Genomic DNA, 25,535 nt, shown 5'->3' on the forward strand with positions numbered 1-25,535 from the left:
AACATTAAACTTCTTATATGAACAGGAGATGGTTGAACGAAGCAGGGTGTTCATCAGTTCATTTAATATCTATGAAGAACTTTATCTTATGAAGCTAGCAATACTAAGCCAAATAGGAGTATTAATACTTCACACCTATCATATAAAGTCAGTCTTTACCAGGCCCCGCAGCGAACATCAACACTACCATTGTTTGCCTTCCGTTAGGTAAATCGTCAATCGAAACGCTCTTACATCACCTTGTAACTGTGTAGTGCCGCCCACTTGCTCGTGTTGCCCCACTCGCCTTTGTTCAGCAGGCACGAGAAAGCGATTACAGTGGTGAACCCGTGATCACTGCGGGGTCACGAGAGACTTAACAGAACCGTTGATTCTGTTACTGAGGCAGAGACAAGCAGAAGTCAAGAGAGAAAGGATATGTAAAAAATGAAAGACAAAGAGAGCTAAACAAATCACAGATGTAGTGACTCAGGAGAGGACAATGGAGTTCATAATCAGAAACTTTTTGTGTATAATCTCATTAAAATATCTATTTTGATAACTGTCTCTATTTATAGTTTCACAATATTTATCCGTATTTCTTCTTGGATAAACCTGGAAAAGCTTGCTAACATTATAGGAAATGATAAAAGCCTTTCTTAGATAAAGAAAAAAACCTTTCAGATTAAAGTGAAACCATGACATGAGCTCCATGCACAAGAATTATTAAGTTTTGTTATTTTAGAGAAAGGAATGGGACGGCAGAATGAAACACTGGTGTTGGGACGGCGGGAGGGAGGAAGAGAAGATCACACTTGAAAAGAAAAAAAAAATAGAAGCCTGTGAGTCCTTCATGACGAGGCAGACGGAAAGCGCCGCCTTTATTTTTTACAATAACAGCCAGCGAAGGCAATCCCTGGACTTCTTCATATACATTATTATGCCAGAAACTAAATTACATTCGTAAACAGAAAAAAAAGTGACGTTATTAGATTCAGACATCCAGCAGAAATATACAGCTATGTTATCATTATACATTCAAATAGTTCATTTAGGACTGTCTGCGGCTGTTCGTTCACTCCCACGACTGAATACTTTGTTGAAAAATGAAAATAACTTTACATATGGCTGCGTCTGCCGCGGGAGTGTGACGGACGGTCTGTCTTTATCTCCCACGTAATTTTAAGAAAAAGAAAACTGCCTCTATCGGCGCCTGGCAGGGATATTAGGATTAATATAATGATATTTACACTATTTACCTTTGGCATGTTTACCATTTGGTGGATTACGTGAGAGAAAGCTTCGAGAAGGGACTCCATAGTAAATGGCCCTGGAATGAAGGACTGGAGGGGAAAGCTGCGTGGTGGGGTGGCCGCGCCAGGCCGCTGTCACCGCCATGACAGGCAGGGACAGATGAGACGGGGGAGGCGCGCGGCGTTGACGCAGGTGACCGACTCAACTCGCCTTGGCCTGAAAACTCCGGCCAAGAGTGACGCCCATTTATTACAAGTATTTAACTAGCGACTGGTATTACAAACATATATATATATATATATATATATATATATATATATATATATATATATATATATATATATATATATATATATATATATATATATATATATATATATATATATATATATATATATATATATATATATATATATATATATATATATATATATATATATATATATATATATATATATATATATATATATATATATATATATATATATATATATATATATATATATATATATATATACTGTACTTATACATTCTCCTGTGCAGCACGGGGAAAGCCGGCTGAAGCGCAGTTCATGGAAGACAACTGCCTGGGCGGAGCAGTGTGTCCTCGGCAGCGGCGGCTCGGATATCAAAGAGAACATTTCTGGGCCATGAAGCAGATCACCGAGTATAAGTGATAGTGATCCGTGGAGAAGCTACTGTGGCCGAGAAAGGCAAGATGACCGTACTTTGGCCCAGGAGGAGGAGGAGGAGGAGGAGGAGGAGGAGGAGTCAGTGTTGGAAGTTATAATGGCGTACAGTAAGGTGGTATGTGAATATTGGGGTGGTGAGGCGTGACCGATTGTGCTTTGGTGCAGAAAGTGGAGCAGCAGTGGAAACCAGATGGAACGTGGATGAGACGGCGGCGGATGCTTACGTGAAGCCAAGCAGTGGATGCTAATGGAGTGTGAAGGCAGGACCACCACCACTACCACCACCACCATCACCACCACCACCACCACCACCAACACCACCGCAGCCGCGACACTTACTGAACTGTGGAGGAGATCCGCGCCATTGTGGTGGTCATCTCACTGAGCCGTCTTGAGCCCATCGTCCCTCTCCCCTCCACCTTGTGGTATTTCCCCTCCGTCTTGCACCACCCCCACCTACCTCCCCTCGTCCTCTTGTTCCCTCCTCTTACCCTTCCACCATCAACCTGCCGCCTTCCCTCCTGCGTCTGCCACCTTCAGCCCTCGACATTTCCATTCCCTGTCCCTTCCACCCACGTCTGATTGTTGTCTGTGGTTTCTGCATCAGTGATGAGAATGAGTCATTGCGTGTATAATAATGTACATATGTATGCAAATATACATATATGTTCACGTATGTGTGTATCCATGCATGCATTATTTTACATGACAAATATTTAGACGGTGTATGAATAATAAATAATTAAAATCTGCAAGACCATCAAAATAATTCATATGGTAATGATTTCGCTTTTACCTCATTATCTTTCGACTTGACAAACACATTCCTGGGGTAAAAAGGCTGAAAACAGTCTACCATTCACTGCTTGAATAGCAAAACCCTATTACAACGAAAACAACGAAGCAACTCCACAATGCACACTGTGGCAGATCCCTCTTCCTTCCGTAACAAACTGATATAGTCTAAGAAATGTTGACAGCACCATAATTATATATCAAGGACACGGAGAACTATGGTGAGGGAGGTAAAGCAATGGGAGAGGAGGAAAATGAGGAGGAAGAAGGGGATTTGTCCGACTTTGTGGCGGTGGAAGATGAGGGAGGTGATGGGGGACTGGTTTAGAGAGTGAAGACGTTGAGGCAATAAAAGGGCAATAAGACAGAAAGAAGGGGAAAAAAGAGAAAGGGAAGAAAATGAAGAAGGTAAAGGAAAAACACCACCGCTGCTATCATTATACCTACTGCTGCTCCTGATCCTGTTCTGCCTGGAACTCAGGTAACACTATGTCGTCTCTAGCTGGTGTGTTTTGAAAAGAAATATGAAATAGTAAGAGATTTCCGACACAAAACCACATCAAGCCTCGGTAAATCGGATGAACGCTGCGACATAATACGCTGATGAAACATGAATGTGATTTATGAAACAGTGAAATCAGATGAGTACTCTGTATACCAGTCGGCCAGATCTTCCGCTTCAGAATAGTTAATTAACTCACCGGCTAATAATTAATCATTTCATAAAACTAATCATTGTGAAATTTTACGACACGAGATGTGGAAAAAAAGAGTTCATTAAAAAGGTGAAGGTGAGTATTTGTACGTCATTTAGTGGAAGGTAAAAGTTCAACTATAATCAGAAGAAAATAAGTCTCCGAAGATTTCTAAGATTACAAAACCTTTACTTCTCAGGTTGTCTTACCGAAGCTTTCTTTTACTTCTTTTAAACTGAAGCTTGGCGTTTTATTTCATAGCAGGAAGGAAGGGAGATGAGAGAAAGCATTCATAGTCTTTGCCACTATCACCACGACGACGATAATCACCATCAACCCCACCAGCATCCCCGCACCTTTTCTTTACATTACAATACTACGCAGCCTATCACATTTAACACAACTTTTACTGGGACACATTTTTACCTTGAGATCTGTGTAGGATTAGACCATTTTATTGATATTAGGAAAGGTCTATGGAGGTCAGAAGATTAATGACCACAGTCTTCACTATTTTAATCCCCCACATAAGTTTCTGAAGCTGCAAGAAATCACTAAATAGTAAGCAGAATAAAAATGGAGACACGTCATGGTACTTAAGGCTTAATTAAAGTTTCGAGGATACTGTAATAAAGGGACGCAGCTGAAAAATTTCTCGGTTTCTTATACAAACTAACTTTCTAAGATTACAGAGATGATTGGTCACAGTGAGTAATTTACACATAAACAATGAAAATTCTCATTAGATTATAAATGGACTCGTAAAAACAGTCTAGAAAACCCACAAAGCTTCCAGAAGAGCTATCAAAATAAAAATATAGTTGTAGGAAGGCGCCGAAGCTGTTAAACCTTACGTATAATTGCTAGTAACAACATTCTTCCTTCTCTTGAGCAACATTAGTGGAGTTCATCAGTGGAGTCTTAAGAAACAGAAAGTGTGGCCTAAAATAATACTAAGTCATTCTGTTCAGCTTGCCAATGCGAACACAAATCACATGTCTCTTGCTCCGTCCTACTCCTCCTTCAGACTAATATGGAAGCGTCTCTCCTCCTCCACAATTCACTATGATATTCTAATGACCGGATTGGGTACGAGTAGATACGGGGTTAAAACGAGGACCCCATCATCCGCTTACCTCAACAAGTTAATTAATTACTTTGATTTTTTCCACCACAACAAATAAGTCCTTCCGCCATCGCACTGTATCAGACCATCACAATCCCTGGAAAAGTCGGAAATACGAATGGAAACACGTCATAGTTATCTCCACTGAGTGACACACACGGTGACGGACGGTGACGGGTTGACAGGGCGCGTTGTGATGTGATGAGCGACTGGGCGGTGATGGGCTGTGACGGAGAGTGGCGATATAGGTACTATGGATGGCGATAGGCGATGATGGTGCTGACAGGCAGTGATGGGTGATGATGGGAGGCAGCGACGTGAGTGATAGAATGACGCTAGGGGCAGACCGCGAGCAGGGAGGGGACGGAGATATTAGAGGGAGGGAAAAAAGTAACGGCAGATAGTAACGGAGGCTTTGGATGGATTGCCAAGTATTTCTGTAAGATAAAGAGAGAGAGAGAGAGAGAGAGAGAGAGAGAGAGAGAGAGAGAGAGAGAAGCAAACCAACAGACACACAGACACACAAAACAAGGGACACCTAGCCAAACCGATAGAAAAACAGGCATATGAGACACATCAAACTAAGGAAATAAAAAGTCATAACCATCTTCACTGAAACACGCCACTTTTTTTTGTCAAGATTGCAACGGAGAAAGGAAACGAGAAGCCGGAAGGTAAGTCCATAAGGCTGTGGCAGGGGTGTACTGTAGGTGAGGGGAGAGAGTTGGTGGGTGACTGAGCGGGGTGAGTGGGCTGGGAGGAAGGAGAGGCACTGGGGTGGGCTGGAGTGCATTTTGATCCCTGCTGATGACAAAAGCGCTAATTTCACGACCGCCAGTAATCACCATCAAATATGCTAATAATGGATGATTCAGAGTTAATTCAATTACGCCGCGTATGATTCAGTCCCAAACCCAGGGATATAATACCCGGACCCGGAAAAAAAACCATATATATTCATAAACAACTCAATTTAGTCCGATTACACTGACTGCGGCACAGATGGAGTTTGTGTATCGCTCTCACACGCTGGAGTCACTAACTTTTAACGACAAATTCTCATGATGCGTCCATTGGCGGCTGTATGGAAAGGGTAAACGTGGCGGTGGCAGTGGTGGTGGTGGTGGTAGTGGTGGTGATGGTGGTGGTGATAGTGGTGATGGTGGTGGTGTTGTCTTTAGCGTGATAGGTTTGAGATTTAGGAAGCTGGATAAGGTCAAATGAAGGTTGGTATGAAGAGCTATGTGTCACAAAGACCATGTGCTACTTCTTAGTGAGTGACGTTCTCTCTCTCTCTCTCTCTCTCTCTCTCTCTCTCTCTCTCTCTCTCTCTCTCTCTCTCTCTCTACTTCACATCACTCGTCTTACTCTATATAAAATACCACGTTCCGCCACAGTTCCTTTCCCTCAGCGTTGGTCAGCTCATAGCATTCTTTGTTTCCACCGTGCTCCCTCCTCACGCCGCCCTCCAGGTTCCACGAGTGGCCAATACAATACGTCCTAAACCGCAAGGCAAATATAGTGAAACAATAATTCTTTGAGCCTTAGGGACCCTGAATGTGTGTGTGTGTGTGTGTGTGTGTGTGTGTCTCAAAAGTGGTCACGCCATGAATTCGAGGCAACAGAGGAACGGAGCACGAAACACTAGACAATATCCTGCCCCCAAAAACACTCACATTCCTGGCCGAAGTGTCCTCTGTCGGGGCCAAGGAGTCTCCGCGGTATCTCATTTCATTATTTCTTTCGCCTCCACACATCGAGAAACGCAACCCCAGAAAAATTTACTGCTCTCCGTGAAATAATAGTAACAAACCATGTGGACTCTTGCTTTCTTTACCCGGGACACTTTACTGGCGCATGTAAGATTGATAAATAAACGGTTCATGCAGAGAGTGAAGAAAATATGACGCCGGAATAAAGAAATAAAAAGAAGACAAAGCTGCTGACTACTTACACATCAGTTACGTCTGACATTCGGGGTTTCTCACGATGCATGGCCAAGGAAGCGTAAAGATGCGTTGCTGTAAGTTCTCAATATCGAGACGTCAGTATTAACCCCTTCAATACTGAAACACATTTTTACCCTGATATTTATGTATAATTAGACCATTTCATTGACATTAGGAAGGGCCTACGGATGTCAGAAAATTAATAGCCTCAGTCTTCACTATTTTAATCCTCCACATAAGTTTCTGAAGCTGTAAAAATCACCAAATAGTAAGAAAAATAAATATCGAAACGCATCGTGGTACTGATAAACCGAGCTCACTGAACAATGATAGTGGTAGTAGAGAGGGAGACGCGAAGTGACATAGTTAAGAGTAATTTTACATGATGCTTTAATGAAGAAATAAATAACATGACCCAAACACGTAGAGAAATAACTGAACAACATTTATCGTCTTTCTAAAATAACATTGATGGTTAGTGAAAAAGAAGACAGCTCTAAAATTTTTAATTGGATAAGAAAAAAAAATGTTATAAATTTGTTAAAAGAAATAACTAGAAATGATGTTTAAGTTTTAAAGGCCAAGAAAAATGTGAAACCTCTCAAAAGAAAAAGTTAAGCACCAATAAAAGTAAATAAAACAACACCAATTTCCAATACGTAGAAATAATTGATGACTTCAGGCTGACTTGACCTGAAAAGACACGAGTCAAAAGATAGATAGACAAATAGATAGATACAGAGATAGATATCTAGACAGATAGACAGACAGATATACACTCGTAGACAGATAGATAGATAGAAAATAGATAGATAGATAAATAGGGATAGACAGATAGACAAACAAATAGACAAATAGATAGATAGATAGATAAATTGAGAGAGAGAGAGAGAGAGAGAGAGAGAGAGAGAGAGAGAGAGAGAGAGAGAGAGAGAGAGAGAGAGAGAGAGAGAGCACAGGTGCGGTAATCTTTGAGAACAGATGAGAGAAAAAAAGGATATGAGAGGAAAGAAGGCGGGGAAAGCTAATGGAGGAGAGAGAGAGAGATGAGGAAGTACACGCCGTGATAGAAGAAGAATAGAAAGAAGAGCGAAAGAGAAGGAAACTGAAATAATTAGAAGGGGGTGTGAAGCATAAAAATAAGAAAGATAAAGAAGACGAAGCGAAGGAAGAAGAAACATTAAAGGGAGAAGCAGAAGAGAATCGAGGAATAATAATGATGGGAAGAGTGAAGGGAGAGCATCGTGGCGTGGAAGGGAAAAGAAAGTCGGGAAAGGTGGCGCAGTTCGAGCACCTCAGAGAGCCTGGCGTCTCAGGGGAGGTGCCGAGGGATGGCTGTCTCGAGCACAAGGCCTTTGCTGGAGAAAACTTTGATTAGTTCGGTGGATATCGGTGCGGGGAGCGAGGTGGCTGCTTCCTGGCTTCTACTCTTGCCAGGACTAACTTATTCTTGTGATGTATTTTCCAGTTCTACATTATTCCAGGTACGCTTAGGTGAGGTGTGACTCCCCCAGGGTGCCTTGCTGCGTACTGGAGACCCAACCCACTTTGTAATATTTCTAGTTTTCTCACTTACTAAAAGGAATTCACAATTTCATTTTTCTTTTATGTGAGCCATCGTATGCATTATTCCAGGTATGCTCCGTTGCCTTGACGTTTTGTGTTGTAAAATGCTTGCAGTTTGTCACCTAGAGAAAAAGGAAATTCCTGTGCATCAAATTAAACAAGCACTTAAAGCAAACAAATAAACTACTTTTCTCTACTGAATGGAGAATGACCAGTATACGCATTATTTTCCTTTAAAGGTATGTTGTCAAAGAAGTTATTGTCAACGTTGATCAATATCTAAGAAATATGATTACATCAAGAGGTAAAAGAATGGATAAAATATGAAAGATAGATAGATAGATAGATAGATAGATAGATAGATAGCTTTATTGTCACATTGGATACAAATACAATATGAAATTTGTTTTGGCAATTGAACTCATCTACTTGTTAAAACTATATATAATTTATACATAAAAAAAAAAAAAAATTACAGTGTGCTAATTACAGTACCATGATCACTCACTACATCTGTGTACTTCATTGTTATATTTATTCACCATACATATCAAGTCCTTAAATGGTTGTATGGTTTTACACTCTTGGGAATAAAAGACTTTTTATACCTACTTGTGTGTTGCGTAGGGAGTGGTAATCTCCTGCCTGATCTGAGAAAGTTATAGTGCCAGTTAAGCGGGTGATTTACATCTTTCATGATCTTATCTACCTGTTTTATTACTTGTCTGTTGTAGAGTTCATCCACTGATAAAATGTTTGCCTGTAGTCTACCTGCTATCTTCACAATCTTTTCCAATTTATTCTTGTCTCTACATGTTAATTTTCCATACCATATGGCAATTGGGAAATACAAGATTGATTCAACTACAGACTTATAGAATAAAGACAATATAGTTCTATCTACATGAATGCTCTTTAATATTCTTAAAAAATCAATACGCTGTTGACTTTTTTTGTAAACTTGCTGTGTATTTGCGGACCCTGTTAATTTGTCATCCATAATTATGTCTAAGTATTTGTATTCGTGGACTCTTTCAACATATTCATTTGCTATGAGATGTTGCAGTTCAAATGCTGAAAAAAATAAAGAAGGAAAAAAGGACAAAATATAGAAATGAGCTTCATATACAACTCGTATGTTCAATAGAATTCCTGAAAACCCAATTGTAAGGTGGTGCTTTTGAATTATTGCAAAGAGAGAGAGAGAGAGAGAGAGAGAGAGAGAGAGAGAGAGAGAGAGAGAGAGTGTGTGTGTGTGTTTTGTATTTACCTAGTTGTATTTACCTAGTTGTAGTATTACAGGCCTGGGCTTTACGCTCGTGTGGCCCCGTCTCCATATCTACACTTATCCAATTTTTTTTTAAAGCTATGCACATTCTTTGCTGACACCACTTCCTCACTCAAACTGTTCTAAGTCTCAACACATCTTTGCGGGAAACTAAATTTTTTAACATCTCTCAGACATCTTCCCTTCCTCAGTATTTTACTAAGCGATCTTGTGCTTCTAATGTCATATTCTTCTCTCAGAATCCATTTCTCATAAAAATGTCTGCCCCGAGTGAGGATCGAACTCACGACCTTGAGATTATGAGACTCACGCGCTGCCTACTGCGCCATCGAGGCAATATATGTAATCGTGTGTGTGTGTGTATCTATGTGTGGACAGGAAGATTGTTCTAAGTAAGCTTTCTGACAACTTTTCTTCAATAAATTTCCCTTTTAAGTAATCAAACTGCGAATAAATAGAGGAAAACAACCTCCTGACATTTCAAACAGAGAGTTTCATGCTGTGGATGGAAGGGAAACAAAATAAACCTACAAAAACATGATTAAGGTAAAGATCAAGACATTTACACGAACCAATGAACCAGAAAGCTGAGAAGATCAATCGCCAAACAAGTAGAAAGGACACTACGCAACACAGACACTGAAACACACTGAGAGACACACAAACACCGTAAACAAGGTAAAGTTTAGGTAGTTAAGGCTACAGAGTCCTAATTATAATGTTTGTAGTGGTTAGTTTCAGACATTTTTTCGTCTCTCTTTCTCCTTCACACACGCCAGGCCAGTTGTCATCATCCTCTTCTTCTTCTTCCTCTTTTTTTCTTTTCCCTCCTCTCCTCTTTCTTTTCCTCCACTAAACCAGATGCTCCTCCTCCAAAACGATAAAGAAGGAGGAGAAAAGAAGAGAAAAAAAAACAGTAAAGAGAGAAGAAGCAAAACAAGAAGGGAAAGAAGAGAAGAGAGAGAAACTCAGTATAGAGAATAAACTAATAGAGATTGAAAAAAGACATGCAGAAAAAAAAGAAAAGGAAAGAAGAAAAAGAAGAAAACAGGAAGGAGAGAATAAACAACTTTTCCTTTTTCTCCTCCGGTTGTCTTTTTACAGGCTTTCTTTTTAAGGCTAAGGAATATAAATGTTTCAATAAAAAAAATCAACATAACGCAGCGTATTGTTGTTTGTCTCCTTTCATTCTCCTCAATATTTTTCTTCATTATTTCTACTATTTGTTTTGTCTTGTTTGGTTCTGCTGATTTTTTTCTCCTACACTAGTGCCTTTTACTTCCCTCTTGAGTCATTCATTCTCTTTCTGCTCTTGTTGTTTGTTCTTCCAGTCTTTGTTGTAAGTATTTTATTTGCTGTCATCTTTTCTGTCCTCCTGACTTTTTTCTTCGTTGTCAGACAATTACCAACGTTAACTTTACATCCAGGACTATATTTACCTTTGATTCCACCCACTTTCTCTTTCACCCCAGCTCTACTCTTAAGTCTTTTTATCCATCACCTTTTCTCAGATACTATTGAATATTAATCTTTGTCAGAATTACCACGCATTCCCTGAACCAAATATTATGTCTTCCATCGATTCCACTTACTTTCTATCTCACCCAAGTTCTACTCTAAGACTTTATTCGTTCCCTTTATGTACCACTTCAAAAAAATCTTGATAGTTGTCAGAATTATCCACGTAAACCCTGAAATGAGTATTATTTCTATCTTCTATTCCACACATTTCTTTCTCTCTCCTCTCAGCTCAGCACTACGCAACCACTCAGCATCTTTTCATCATCTACAACACCACGAGCTTCAAGAGGTTTCCATCCCACTTCGATAGCTGAGATCCTTCACTTAATTTTTTACAGGACGTCCCTTTCATATTCATATTCTTAGTGGGTAGCAAACGTCATAAGTGTTTGTTTGTGTATCTCCATTGTTTGAGACGAGAGGTTCCTGTGGATATAAGTGACATAAGGAAAAGTGAGAGCACGAAGGAGTGTCTGAAAGAGAGAAGAAGATAAACAGGACAAAAAGAAGACCAAGGAAAACACTCTCCCCAAAGAAAAGAGGAGAAAAAGGAGGAGGAGGAGGAGGAGGAGGAGGAGGAGGAGGAGGAAGAGGAGGAGGAGGAGAAAGAGGAGGAGGAGGAGGAACTGCTGACTCAGGAGAAACAAAAAAATGGCTGTTCTTTGCAAGGTAACAGACGCGCCAGTCCTCCAGGTTTTGAAATACTTTCTCCTTTTTCTTTCTCTAACACACAAAGATCACGAGTGACCGCCTCTCTCTCTCTCTCTCTCTCTCTCTCTCTCTCTCTCTCTCTCTCTCTCTCTCTCTTTCTGCTTCCTCTGTGACAAGGTAGTCTCTTCCAAGAAATTTACGAGTTGATGAGAAGTCTTGTCAAGGTTTCGTGTGTGTGTGTGTGTGTGTGTGTGTGTGTGTGTGTGTGTGTGTGTGTGTGTGTGTGTGTGTGTGTGTCTTTCATATAGCTCGCCAGCAAGAAAGAATGTAATCATGGACTTCCCTCTCTTAATTAAAACTTTTATCGAGAGCACCAGCAGTCGTATTAAGAAAAGTGACTGTTTTATCATCTCATAGTCTTTGTCGAAGCATTCATTAGTTATCTATGTAAGCAATTATGTAATCATAAGGATATATATATATATATATATATATATATATATATATATATATATATATATATATATATATATATATATATATATATATATATATATATATATATATATATATATATATATATATATATATATATATATATATATATATATATATATATATATATATATATATATATATATATATATATATATATATATATATATATATATATATATATATATATATATATATATATATATATATATATATATATATATATATATATATATATATATATATATATATATATATATATATATATATATATATATATATATACACACACACACACACACACAGACACACACACCGCTTAGTGTAGTGGTTAGCACGCTCGACTCACAATCGAGAGGGCCGGGTCGAGTCCCGGGAAGCGGCGAGGCAAATGGGCAAGCCTTTTAATGTGTGGCCCCTGTTCACCTAGCAGTAAAATAGGTACGGGATGTAACTCGAGGGGTTGTGGCTTCGCTTTCCCGGTGTGTGGAGTGTGTTGTGGTCTCAGTCCTACCCGAAGATCGGTCTATGAGCTCTGTGAGCTAGCTCCGTAATGGGGAAGACTGGCTGGGTGACCAGCAGGCAACCGAGGTGAATTATACACACACACACACACACACACACACACACACACACACACACACACACACACACAGTGATGAGAGAGAGAGAGAGAGAGAGAGAGAGAGAGAGAGAGAGAGAGAGAGAGAGAGAGAGATGCAGGCCACGGCAGTCGTCACGAGGTGACTTGTTCTAAAATTACTAGGGCGATATAGAAGAAAAGAACAGCAATACAGAATGATCTCCCCACACCCTCCACTCCCTCCAGCACAGTCCGCAGAGTACACAGGGCAAAAATAAATTCCTTACTTGGTTAGATGAGTAAAAATCCAGAAGAAAATTTTCATCGGAAGGACCGAAATAGATGAAATGAAGTATCTCTATTTCCCGGAGGAAAGGAGTATTAATCTTTAATAAAGATGTTTACCACGGATTTGAGGTAAATTATTCATCTGGACTGCGTTTAAAATTTTCTACTGCATTAGAGTTTACCACGTCTCGAGGAAACCCACCCCATGGATTGATGACATAATGAACAAAAAAATTATATTGATGGGAGTTGAAAAATGTCCTAATTTTACCACCGTTTCCCCGAGTGCAGTTGAATAAGTCTACCGTGAAGCACTTACTGTGGTCCATGCTATCAATGCCTCTGATGATCTTAAACACTTGTATTGGGTTACCTCTTGGTTTTCTGAGTTAATAGCAATATTATGATTTGCTTATACATTTTTTTTTACAATAGGGACACCATGCCTGAATTCAATAATAAAAAAAAAAACGGAACGGACCACTGATTTATATAGAATGAGTATTGCATTTTAGATTAGTATTCAAATGATCTGCCGATAAAGTAATTTTTTATTACATTTATCAGTTCTTAACATTGCAAATTATCCGATGTTGTTACTCATAAATCAATACAGTACAACTGTCTATACTTCTAAGTTGTGTACCATTCAAAATATACTTTCTTTTCGTTTTGTATATGCAACACTTTTCACGTACCCGTATTAAAACTCATTTGCCTCGTTTACCCCTACCCTGACAATCTATCTACACTATTTTGTATCTTTAATTTATTCATCTAAGACTACAGTATTTACTATTTTGGAATCACCAGCAAACCTAGATATTATACCGATAACACCCTCATCTTCGTCATTTATATAGCGTTTGACTCGGTAATGACTCTGCTGTGGTTTAGAGAGTAAAAACATTCCTATTTTTGTACGGGAATGCTTCAACTCTTTCAGTACCGGGACACATTTTGAGAGAGAGAGAGAGAGAGAGAGAGAGAGAGAGAGAGAGAGAGAGAGAGAGAGAGAGAGAGAGAGAGAGAGAGAGTCAGAATCAGAGTCAGAATATTTATTCCATTATAAAATACAATGGTTATTCCTTACATGGTGTTTACAGCATAGAAACATTGGGTCAGGCAACATGTAAACAATATTTAAGATTGTTCTATATAGGAAAAATCACAAATACATAAAAAGTAGATAGACTATACTATCTGCACTAAAATCTTTAGAACGGTAAAACTAATGTCTTAAAACGACAATGAGTAAAATTATATAAGAAAAATAAAACACTAAGTCTACAAATAATCAAAATAAATTAAAAACATAGTAAAACAAGAAAAACACTTAATTTGTACAATAGTTATGGAGTACTAAACTGTTGCACTAAAAGTGGCGTAGCAACTGTCGTTTAAAAGAAGAAGCGGTGGCGGCATTCCTGAGACAAGCGGGAAGGCTATTCCACAGGCGTGGCGCGGCCACCAGTGCTGAGCGAGCCCCAGTGTGTGTGTTAGTGTGAGGGATATACAGTTGATTCTGTTGTCTGGTAGGAAGAAGCCGTAGATCACTGAGTTTTGGTAGGGGAAGAATATGGTGCGGAATTCTCTCATTCAAAATGTTATAAGTCATTACACATAATTCATATTTATATTTATATTCAATTCTTAGCCATCCAAGCTTTTTCAGGAAAGGAGTGACGTGGTCACGCCTAGTCCCTCCATTCAGTGCAACTTTAGCAGCAAAGTTTTGTACTTTCTGTACTCGTTGTAGCTGAGTTGCGTTAGTAGATCCCCATATTTTCATACCATAATTCACTGAGCTTAATACAAGGGAGTTTATAGCAATTGTTCTTGCATCAGAACTCAGGTAGTCTTTAATCCTATTTAGATAGACTAACGTACCGAAGCTCTTTCTGGTAATGTTATTTATATGTTTATCAAACGTCAAGTACTTGTCAAAATTTACTCCAAGATTATTTATCATATCTTTAGGGGCTATCTTACTTCCATCGACCTTTAAAAAAGTGTTTGGAGGTATCTTTGAAATATATGTTCTGCTGCCTACAAACATGCACTGCGTTTTCTTAGTATTAAGCAATAGGCCATTTACGTTAAAATAATCTTTAGCAATTTTAAAGGTAGTAGCACTTCGGTACATTAGGTCATCAATATTGTCAATACTACCAGTGTGAATAAACTGGGTGTCATCAGCATATTGTACTACTAGACAGTCAGAAATAAAATGTGTTAAGTCGTTAACATATATTAAAAACAAGATTGGGCCCAGCACAGATCCCTGAGGGACACCGTATGTAATTTCTAATTTATCAGAGAGAGTCTTTCCCATTCGTACACACTGTGATCTTTTGTTTAAATAACTATCAAACCAAAAATTGTCAATTTTCAACTTATGCAGTTTATCTATTAGAATTTTATAGCTGACACTATCGAAAGCTTTAGACAGGTCGCATAAAGTGACAAGAGATATTTTACGTTTGTCAATATTGTCGAACAGTTTATTAGCAACTGTCATGAGCGCCGTTTCAGTCGATAGATGGCTTCGAAACCCATGTTGAGATTTACTTAATAAATTATTGGTTTCGAGATGTTTAGTTAGCTGAGATGCAATAACCTTTTCTAAAATTTTAGATATAACGGGTAAGATAGATATAGGTCGGTAGTTTTGGGGCTCATTTGCATCACCTGACTTATAGACTGGAACCACTATTGCTTGCTTCCAGAGTAACGGAAAGGTTCCTGTTACAATAGAGGTATTTATGATGCAGGTTAGGTAAGGTATGAGAACTGTCAGAGAATCTCTCAAAACCGCAAAGATATGCCATCACAGCCGTGCGAGTCACTATTTCTCATATGTTTAATGATTAAGATAATCGTGTCACTATCTACAGGCTGAGGTCGAAAGACAGGGGGTACGTACTGGTATCGGAAGTAGGAATACTATAATCAGAATTTCTTGGAACATTCCTTTGACATTCATTGAAAGTTATTTTCCCAACATTTGCAAAAAAACTGTTAAAATTGTTGGCCATAGACGTTAACTCTTCTTTATCCTCCCTCATAGCTACAGGACCCTTACTTTTGGAGACTGGGGCTAATTCCTTTATAATTTTCCACATTGCAGCAGTATTACCTCTGTTGTTTCCAAGTTCTTTATTATAGTATTCAGACTTAGTTTTATGAAGTGAACTTCGTACCAGTTTCTTCAATTCTTTATATTCACCACGAATTTCGAGATTGTTACGGTCATGTTTCAAGGACAAATGTATTTTGTTTTTCTCATGAATAAGAGACCGTAAATCATCATCGATCCAGGGTGCGAATGATCTTTTAACCTTTTTTGTAACAAGAGGTGCACAGATATTTAGACATTTGTTAAAAATAGCTGTAAAAATATTGACTTGCGTGTCTACATTGTCTGTTCTGAAAATACTATTCAAGGAAGGCATATCTTGTGGCAAGTGGCCACACAAGACATCCGGTGTGTAAAATCTCAATTCACGGAACGTTTTGATTATAGGCAGGCGCTTAGGCTTCTTCAGGTTTACAATTACTGAGATTAATTCATGATCAGCTACAAGACTGGGGACTGTATCAGAATCCAGTTGATTGGTAATTATAGTGTCTAGCAGTGTTGCAGAGGTGACTGTGATCCTGGTTGGCTTAGAGATTAAAGAGACTAGCTTTGCATTTAAAAGAATTTGTTTGAGTTTGCTTTTACTTGATAAAAGATCATCATTAAAATCACCTAAAAGAAAAAATGGCTTATTCTTAAAATTAATAAAATCTAAAACATCTTCAATGTAATTAAATGTGTCGGAAACAGATTTAGGATGGCGATAAAGGCAACCGATTATCACAGTGGGTAACTTGTTACTCTGTACCGCCAACCAGACGTCTTCCACACCTTTCGGCCTTTCAATGTTAACTTTACAGGCGTAACCTTAAATACATCTCTGACATATATACATACACCGCCTCCTCTTCCTGCATCAAACCGATATGAAACATAATTTGGAATAGCAATATGTTCGTCACGAATTTCAGGACTTAACCAAGTTTCACTGATACATAATATGTCTGTCTCTCTGTCGTTAATGAGTAGATTCACTTCTTCCTTGCTGGCTAATAAACTTTGTGCATTAATGTGATCTACCTTAACCTTATCCCTTTTATAACCATTAGTGAAAAATGCGGCAGTGTCTTCTTCGCCAACCCCCTATTGACCATAATATTTACATAGTTTTTCCTTATGTCCAAGTTGGTAACATATTGCACACCGCAACCGATGATCAAATCGACATTTTTCCTGATGATGGTTATATTCACCACAGTTATAACACCCACGTTGGTATGGTGAGCGAGGTGTTCTATAGTGGGAGTGTTGTGGTAGCTGGTTGGTCGGGTCCTCGCCAGGTGAGTAGTAACCTCTGCGTGCGACATGAGCAGAAGTATGGTGCTCGAGCCTGGTGAGTAGAGACCCCTGCGTGCGACATGGGCCCACGAGGAGTCAGTGCGTGGCCTTGTAGCAGAAATATGGTGCTCCGAGCCTGTTGAGTAGAGACCCCTGCGTGCGACATGGGCCCACGAGGCGTCAGTGCGTGGCCATGTAGCAGTAGTATGATGCTCCGAGCTGTCAGGGCGGTGAGGCGGCGGGGCACCACGAGAAGCGAGGACGGTAGGGAAGCGTGGAGCAGCACCGGAGGTCGGCCTGTATGGTGGGGATGCCGTATTGTGTGGGGTTTGGCTGGCGAGGGGGCGGGGGTTGTGAACCCGTATTAGTATTATAAAAGTGTTCGTTACTCGGAGCTTTCTTGATTGTATTCCAGTTGCTACATAACTGGAATTCAGGACACTGTGCTTTAATTGTATCTAGCAATCTAATGACACCTAATCTGTTTAACACTGGACTATTGTCGTCACCTTCAAAACACATGTCATCTAGATCCCCGGTACCGAGCCTGAAATGTGCTGGAGTTTCGATCACTTTAATGCCGTTCGATTCACCCCATTTGAGCAAATGTTCATTGTAGGCTACAATTTGGGCTTTAAATTCTGGTAACACTGCGGGGAACTACCTGACATACGTATATCTTCATATTGCAGTTTTTCACTTTTAAGTCACTTAACAACGAACCCAGGTTGTCTAAAATATTTTCACTTGGTACCTTCTCGAGAATGTCGTTGACACCGCAATAAATCACACACTCGGTAGGAGGTCTGTTAAGCTTTTCAGCGATCCAGCTTCTGAGCAGGTCAACATTTGCGCCGTCAATGGTCCTTACAGAGCAGGTGTCGCTCAGTCTCTGTAGAACTCTGCGTAAGTTAGTGTCCCCCAGGAGCAGACAGTGATGAGGGGAAGGATCGCTGTTCGTTACTTGGGGCTGCTTCCTGTTGTTAGAGTTGAACCTCTGTTCCATATCGTTGATGCGTTGCTGGAGTGTCTCGATAGTCCCATATGCTATTTTTACTTCCTCATTTAGTAGCTCGATCTCCAAGTCCTTGGTACTTAATTTTGATTTTATATTCTCAATGTCGAGGGCCAGTTTGTGAACATCTATTACAGCTTTGTGGCCAGAAACTACTTCAGTGTCACGGCTGATTGCTTGAGGACTAGAGTTGTGGGAAGTCATAGGTTGAGCTGTAGTTGTATCACGGTGGGGTGAGGCTGGAGGAGCCGTGTTTAGAGGTGAAGCTGGAGGGACATCAGGGTGAGGTAAGACCGCAGGGGTCGCGTCAAGAGGGGTAGCTGAAGAGGGCGCGGCATGAGTTGATGTGGGGAGGTGTGCCCCTTCAGGAGCGGGGCATGGGATAGTGGCATCTGGATGAGGTGGACGTGGTGGTGGTGGTGGTGATGTTGGTGGCGGTAGTGGTGGTGGTATCTCGTCATTCTTCTGGCTGGGGTTGGTGTGTTGGCTATTATCATGTCGATGAGATCCTCCTTCTTAACCCATATCTTGGTTAGTCCAAGTTCCCGGCAACGTTTTTGTAGTTCAGGCTTTTGAAGTGAGTTTAAAACTCCCTCGTTGGTAATTGTAGGAAGGTTTAGTTCGGTGCGACGATATGTCATGTTGCGCCTGCATAGTTTGAAGTGGGAGGTTTCAGCAGACATGGTATAACTTGACCGTGTAGTAGAGATAAATAAATAGCACCAGGCAACTGCGTATATAGGCTTAGTATGAAGTGCAGAGTGCGGGTTGTCAGGGTGGTCTCGTCGTTACCTTGGTAACAATGACGTCACTTCGGTACTCAGTGCGCATGCGCAAACCCAGAAAAAATTGTCAAGGGGGTTTTGCCTAGAACTTCGTGATTTCACAGGCAAAATATGACAGAGTCCCAAACCCTTCACCATTCAAACTGTGCCAATACGCTCTTACGGTTCTTATTTGCCTTTTGTGCTGTGCTGACACGCTGGAGGTTGATAATTAAGCCTCACAATCAGGAAAACCGAGGAGCAGGTTCAGCAGAGGTAAACAAAGCGCCATGACAGAGAGAGAGAGAGAGAGAGAGAGAGAGAGAGAGAGAGAGAGAGAGAGAGAGAGAGAGAGAGAGAGAGAGAGAGAGAGAGAGAGTTTAGGTGCGGTAACAGCGGCGACACCCACCCCGCGCCGCGTGAAAGAAGCAATTGAGATGAGTGTTGAAGCGTACATGAGCCTCTGAGGCGAATGTAAGACGTGGAGGTTGGAAGGGACGAATGGAGTGGAGGCCAAGCTGAGTCTGACGTGCGTAAAGGAAAATGATATATTGGTAGTGCATCGTAGCAAAAGGGAAGACGGGTGGGAAAAAGTGGGGTTAGGGAAAAGGAAGATGATGGATAGAAAGAGGGAATGAAAGTACGAGAGAGAGAGAGAGAGAGAGAGAGAGAGAGAGAGAGAGAGAGAGAGAGAGAGAGAGAGAGAGCAAGCATCCTGAAGTATTAATTGAAAGAATTGAGCCTTGACATTGTTTACCTCCCTCTTCCTCTCCTCTCCTCTCTCTCTCTCTCTCTCTCTCTCTCTCTCTCCTGTATGTCTCCTTCAATAGCATTATCAAGGAAAGAAAACGAGCGTCAGACAAAAGTGCCACACAATAATAGGACAAATTCTCGCTATGATTGAGTCGACGCCTCCGAGAAAACGATAATTGAGAGAAAATGGGAAGAAGTAAGCTAAGAGGGAGGTAGGGGATGAGGCTGGGAGGAGGAGGAGGAGGAGGAGGAGGAGGAGGAGGAGGAGGAGGAGGAGGAGGGTCGGCTCGTGCTACATTTGATCAATCTACTGTTATTCATTTATGTTTTCATCAGCTCTCCACGCACGCACATTCTCCAGTCCATTTTTCCAATCATCTCTTGACCTGCCCATCAATTATTTCACTTTCACATCCTTTACTCTCTCTCTCTCTCTCTCTCTCTCTCTCTCTCTCTCTCTCTCACAGGTTCAGCTCATTACTTGCTGCTAAGTTTCGTCATTAATACTTGGGAGTCTCACTTAGTCGCCTGTCGAGTGCTCTGTTCTGTGCACCAGCAGGAAGGGACTTGAGAGCGAAGGGTCGGAGGATTTCAGATGCTAGGGAATGTGGCGGCCAGTGAAGGGAGGGAAAGATCGGTCCAGGGAAATGGCAGCCGCTGGAGCCCTGGAGAATTAAAGGGAAAGTAAAGAGTTAACTGGGTAAAGGGGGACATTTTGCGCATTGCCAGGCAAGGTAGAGACGGCAGAGCGAGCAGAGGTACTTAGGGGAATGACAAGACCAGCTGGATAAAAGGAAAGAAGAGAGAGAGAGAGAGAGAGAGAGAGAGAGAGAGAGAGAGAGAGAGAGAGAGAGAGAGAGAGAGAGAGAGAGAGAGAGAGAGAGAGAGAGAGAGAGAGAGAGAGAGAGAGAGAGAGAGAGAGAGAGAGAGAGAGAGAGAGAGAGAGAGAGAGAGAGAGAGAGAGAGAGAGAGAGAGAGAGAGAGAGTATGGAAAGGTGAACGGGTGAGGGAGGAATCAGATAGACAAGATGATAATGGAAAATGAAGAGAAAAGCTGGGAACCTTTATCCTTTGAAATGTAAAGGCGAGGGTGGCACGTGTAACAAAGCTCAGGGACTACACAGAGAGAGAGAAATATTCGATGTAAAATGCTGTGATGAAACGAAATTATAGGCCAACGAAAAATAACAGGAATATTGCAGACGGCTGTGTAACAAGTTTGTATTGCACCGGAGAGCAGAGTGGAAGTGTTAATGCCTGCGGGGCGGCCGATAGTCGTGATATGGAAAAGTAATGCCGCTGATGTAGAGAAACAAGAAAGAGCAAATACCTGGTGGCAAGTCGGAAAGGGCGTGTGTGAGGAAGAGGACATTTGATATAACTATTGTGAGGTGATTTATTATCGCAAATGAAATTGTGAGTGAGGGAGAAAAAAAAAATGGACGTGTTGTTGCTTTTTTTATTTCATCTACTTGATGGTACTGGTGATGATGATGATTATATCAACAACAAGAAAAACAACAACAACAACAACAAAAAAACAACATCGACAATAACAACAACAACAACGACAACAGCAATAATAATAATGATAATGATAATAATAATAATAATAACGATAATAATAATGACAATAATAATAAAAATACCAATAACAATGATAATAATTAAAACAACAATAAGAATACCAAATAAAACAACGCAAACAACAAAAGCACCAGCACCACCACAACAACCACCACCACCAACAACAACAATGTGATAATGATGATGAAGAAATACAAAAGCAAAAGACAAACATGATAACAATAATATATATACAACAACAACAACAACAACAACAACAACAACAACAAGAACGGTGATGACGATGATGATGACCCAGATACAAAACATCAAAAGCTATATCATTTACTACATGTCCACGAATAGTACTTATTGCTTATCCAGTAATTCTTGTTCATGTTAGCAATCAATCCTCTTGCTAATTGTTCTTTGTAGTGTGAGTATGTGTTGTGTGTGTGTGTGTGTGTGTGTGTGTGTGTGTGTGTGTGTGTGTGTGTGTGTGTGTGTGTGTGTGTGTGTGTGTGTGTGTGTGTGTGTGTGTGTGTGTGAGCCCGTCCCTAATCAGTATGCGTACAGTATTTCTAAAAGTGGCGATTTAGTACGTTTTTTTCTCGGAATAGGCAACGAAAGACTTAAAGGAGCAAGAGAACAGAGGATAGGTTCTATCTCTCTCTCTCTCTCTCTCTCTCTCTCTCTCTCTCTCTCACGTACAACAAACACAAATATTCTCACCAGTATTACCCAAAGCATGCTAAGTTTTGCAAAATAATACCAAAAAAAAAAAAATCTTCGCATGCACATAATAATCTTTATTTTTCTTTTTTTTTCTTTGCCAATCCTCGTATACGTTTTATCATTTTTCATTTTCAAGACAGTAGAAAAGAATCCATTGCTTACCGCTCCAACACACACAAAATCGAGCCTCAAATTTAACGCATCTACATTATTATATCTCACATCAATTCAACTCATTTTTACTATCGTGGCATACAGTTTTATTCAGCTCTGGTACACATGATTCACTGTCGGGTTTTGGATTCTTCATCCATGTAAAGAAGTCACCTACACATCGAGTATCCACCAGACGCTTCCTCTTCTCTCCTTCTCACATGTCCACACCAAACACGCGGCACCAATCATGTAACTGGTCTCCGTGGCATTCGAAGGGTTAAATTTTTTTTCCTGTAAGAGGTTGCCGGCAGGAATAGTTATAAAGCTCCCTACAAGAAAGAAAATTCAAGTTTAAGAGTAGAGGAAAATCCCAGCTAGGCAAGGCAAGCTGTTAAAAAGAAATATTCAAACAAAAAGGCAATTGAAAAAAGGACTTACACGTCAACATTTTTTTTTCGAGGGCTTACATGGTGCAAGTAAAAAGGCGTTATTTTCCAGTCTTGATCCTCCGGCACCAAAAGGCGATGCGATGCTGTGAGATCGCTGAGGAACGCCACAACAAGTGGAAAAAAGGCCCAAGCCATTCTCTTTCAACATGAAAGTGGTGATATAAAACTTATCTTACAACAACTATGTACACAAGACCTTCTCGACCTAGGCAGGCCAGCCTCGTGGCCCTTGTTGTAGGCAGCCAACACGCCTCATACAGTATCTATAAAAGGGAAGCCTTTATAAAAAAATTAAAAAGATCCTTTCGCTAGAGCCGCATTTCCCCGGGTGGACGCAAAGCAATGTAAACTGCCCTGAAAGAAACTCCACCGCACAAACACAAGACTGCGGGCAAAACACCAAGCAATTCAATAAATGTTTGTGCTGCTTCAGCAACAAAGATCTTTTTAAACACGAACACAAATACGAAGTTCCAAAACACAACTGAAAAAATAAATCTTGCATATGCATTATTTGAAGTCCTTTGAGAAACGAAACTGACCACAACAATATAATCACAACTACAATTTTCAATCAGTTCATTTTCCAACACAACGTATTCTTACCTCTAAATCTACAGCATCAGAACCTGTATGATTCCTAAAAACCAGCTTGATTCTCGAAACGACGTCCTAGTACACTAAGTTAGATTGTACCTGGTCCTGCACCTAAGTGACAAATATTTTTACTACAATGTTTACATTCTATTGTTCTCTAAACAGGGCGAGGATACAATAAGTGAGTGAAATAAATTACTGCCGTGAGGGTGATTCTTACCTGTATTATGTTGTGTAAGATATTGTATCTAGATTACATATGCACGCAAGATTACAAGTAAAAGAGAGAGAGAGAGAGAGCTTCCGTCATCTCCATATATTGATGTGGGCGACGTTACAGACACTGCATGGAAAATAATATGAGTAAAAAAAAAGAGCATTAAAAAAAAAAAAAACATGCCTGTAGCAAAAAAGACAATGCCGCAGTTCAGCCAAGCAAGCAGCCAGACAGCCATCGTGACGCGCCCCGCCCTGCAGACCTTCCCAGCCCCATCTCACCCATGGACATGAGCGTCGTAGACCAGAGAGGCTCGCGGGACCACGAATGGTCTCTTCACGACTTGCAGTTTGCATTATCAAGATCAACTTTGTTTCTTCTAAACGCACCTCTTCTTTAGGGGCACGGAGCTCCCTCGGATGCCAGTAAGGGATCCCTAAGGGCGCCCCTGAAGTGTGCTGGAGGCTTACCATCACAGCTGTATCGCCGGGCAATTTCGAACATTGTTGCCATTCTTCTGAAATCTTCAGCGTTACAGAAAACATCTGCCGCATGGCAAAATACTTAGCTTACAATTTAAATGCAAATTCTTCTCCTCTGAGGAGATTACATTACCTGTTATCGTCGCCAGCATAAGTAAGAAACACAGAACAAAGTGAAATAAGGGCAGCATTCTTATCAATAGCGGAGAAGAGACGGCCTCAGCGGGGACTGTGGCTTGCACATTTACTATACGAGTACACGCACAAAACAACAGCAGTTCGTAGACACGTGTGCATTTTTCCTGGAATTCAATTTTGTTTCTGCTGCTGCTGAGAAGAGCTTATGCAATTAGTGCTGGTGGCCACGACGCACTGCCACTGGGCCTCCGGCAGCGTTTCTCCTCACTGAAGAGTCTCGGGGTTCAGTGCAATTTCCTGGAAAACTGAATCGAGGTTGCATCCCAGAAACTCAGGACAAACTTAGCGTGACACTGGCAAGCTAGGAAGGGGAAGGACAGGAGGGAGAGAGGGAGTAAAGGAGGAAGAGAAGGAGGAAGGGAAGGTGGGAGTGAGTGAGGAAGAGTTGGAGAGGAAGGGATATGGTGTTAGATGCATATCTAGGCAGCCTCCACAGCTTGTCTTAGGTTCAGATGTGGTGCAGCAAAATGCACCAAATGCAATAATGTTGCATTTTTCATCTCCTTGACAAGGTGCTTTGTTTCTTCGTCTGGCATTTCTTTCCAGGAAGTGTTTCTTTGTATTTTCTTTTGTTAGGCAACATGTTCACTGTTTTCAGCTCAGCAATCCCTATTTATTGTTTTCTACTTTTCACCAACCAGATCGATGAACTGCATGCAAAATAACAACGTATGTAACCTTCTGCTATGCACCACGACATATTCCAACGTTAATAAATTTGTGGTATAGTTTGCATTATATTACAAGCCACCATTCCATCATGAAACATATCTAAAGAGCCCAAAATAATCTCATCGGGCATGACTTTCCTTCCCAGAGTCAGAATCACGTACACAAATAAAATGTTCTATGTATTGATAATAAAATCCAAACAATAGTAACATGCATAGTTCACAAACAGGATCATTTATATACATTTTTTCCTTTTATTTCATAACGAGACGGAACATTTGTCATTTGAGTAAAAAAATATTTGAGATATACTTAGAAACAGTAAATGAATCGATTAACAAACGGAGAAACATACAGCCCGGAGGTCTCAAGGAAGCCTTCGATCATATGAAGACATTATACTCCAGAAAACAACTTCCACCACTTCAGCTCTGTTTCTGGTAAATAATGCCTTGCTGTTTCACTTGAGTTGTCAGAATATATTCAAATCCTCAGTGATAGATTTCAGAGATAAAAACAACAACCACCATTGAATTTAAGCAGATGGTCCCTTCTGCAGTATAATCCCTACTCTAGATTATCTGTACAATATTAACATAATTTACATGGAAATAGCAATGAAGTAATAA

The 25,535-nt window shown here is 40.4% G+C and overlaps 1 non-coding gene across 1 annotated transcript; it reads right to left on the reverse strand.

Moving 5' to 3' along the window:
* Nucleotides 1-9,606: 9,606 nt before the first annotated feature.
* On the reverse strand, nucleotides 9,607-9,679 carry Trnam-cau. The gene has a single exon. It is a non-coding gene; the product is annotated as a tRNA-Met (tRNA).
* Nucleotides 9,680-25,535: the final 15,856 nt, after the last annotated feature.

The sequence above is a fragment of the Portunus trituberculatus genome, chromosome 19 (assembly GCF_017591435.1).
Source record: "Portunus trituberculatus isolate SZX2019 chromosome 19, ASM1759143v1, whole genome shotgun sequence".
NCBI classification, from domain to species: domain Eukaryota; kingdom Metazoa; phylum Arthropoda; class Malacostraca; order Decapoda; family Portunidae; genus Portunus; species Portunus trituberculatus.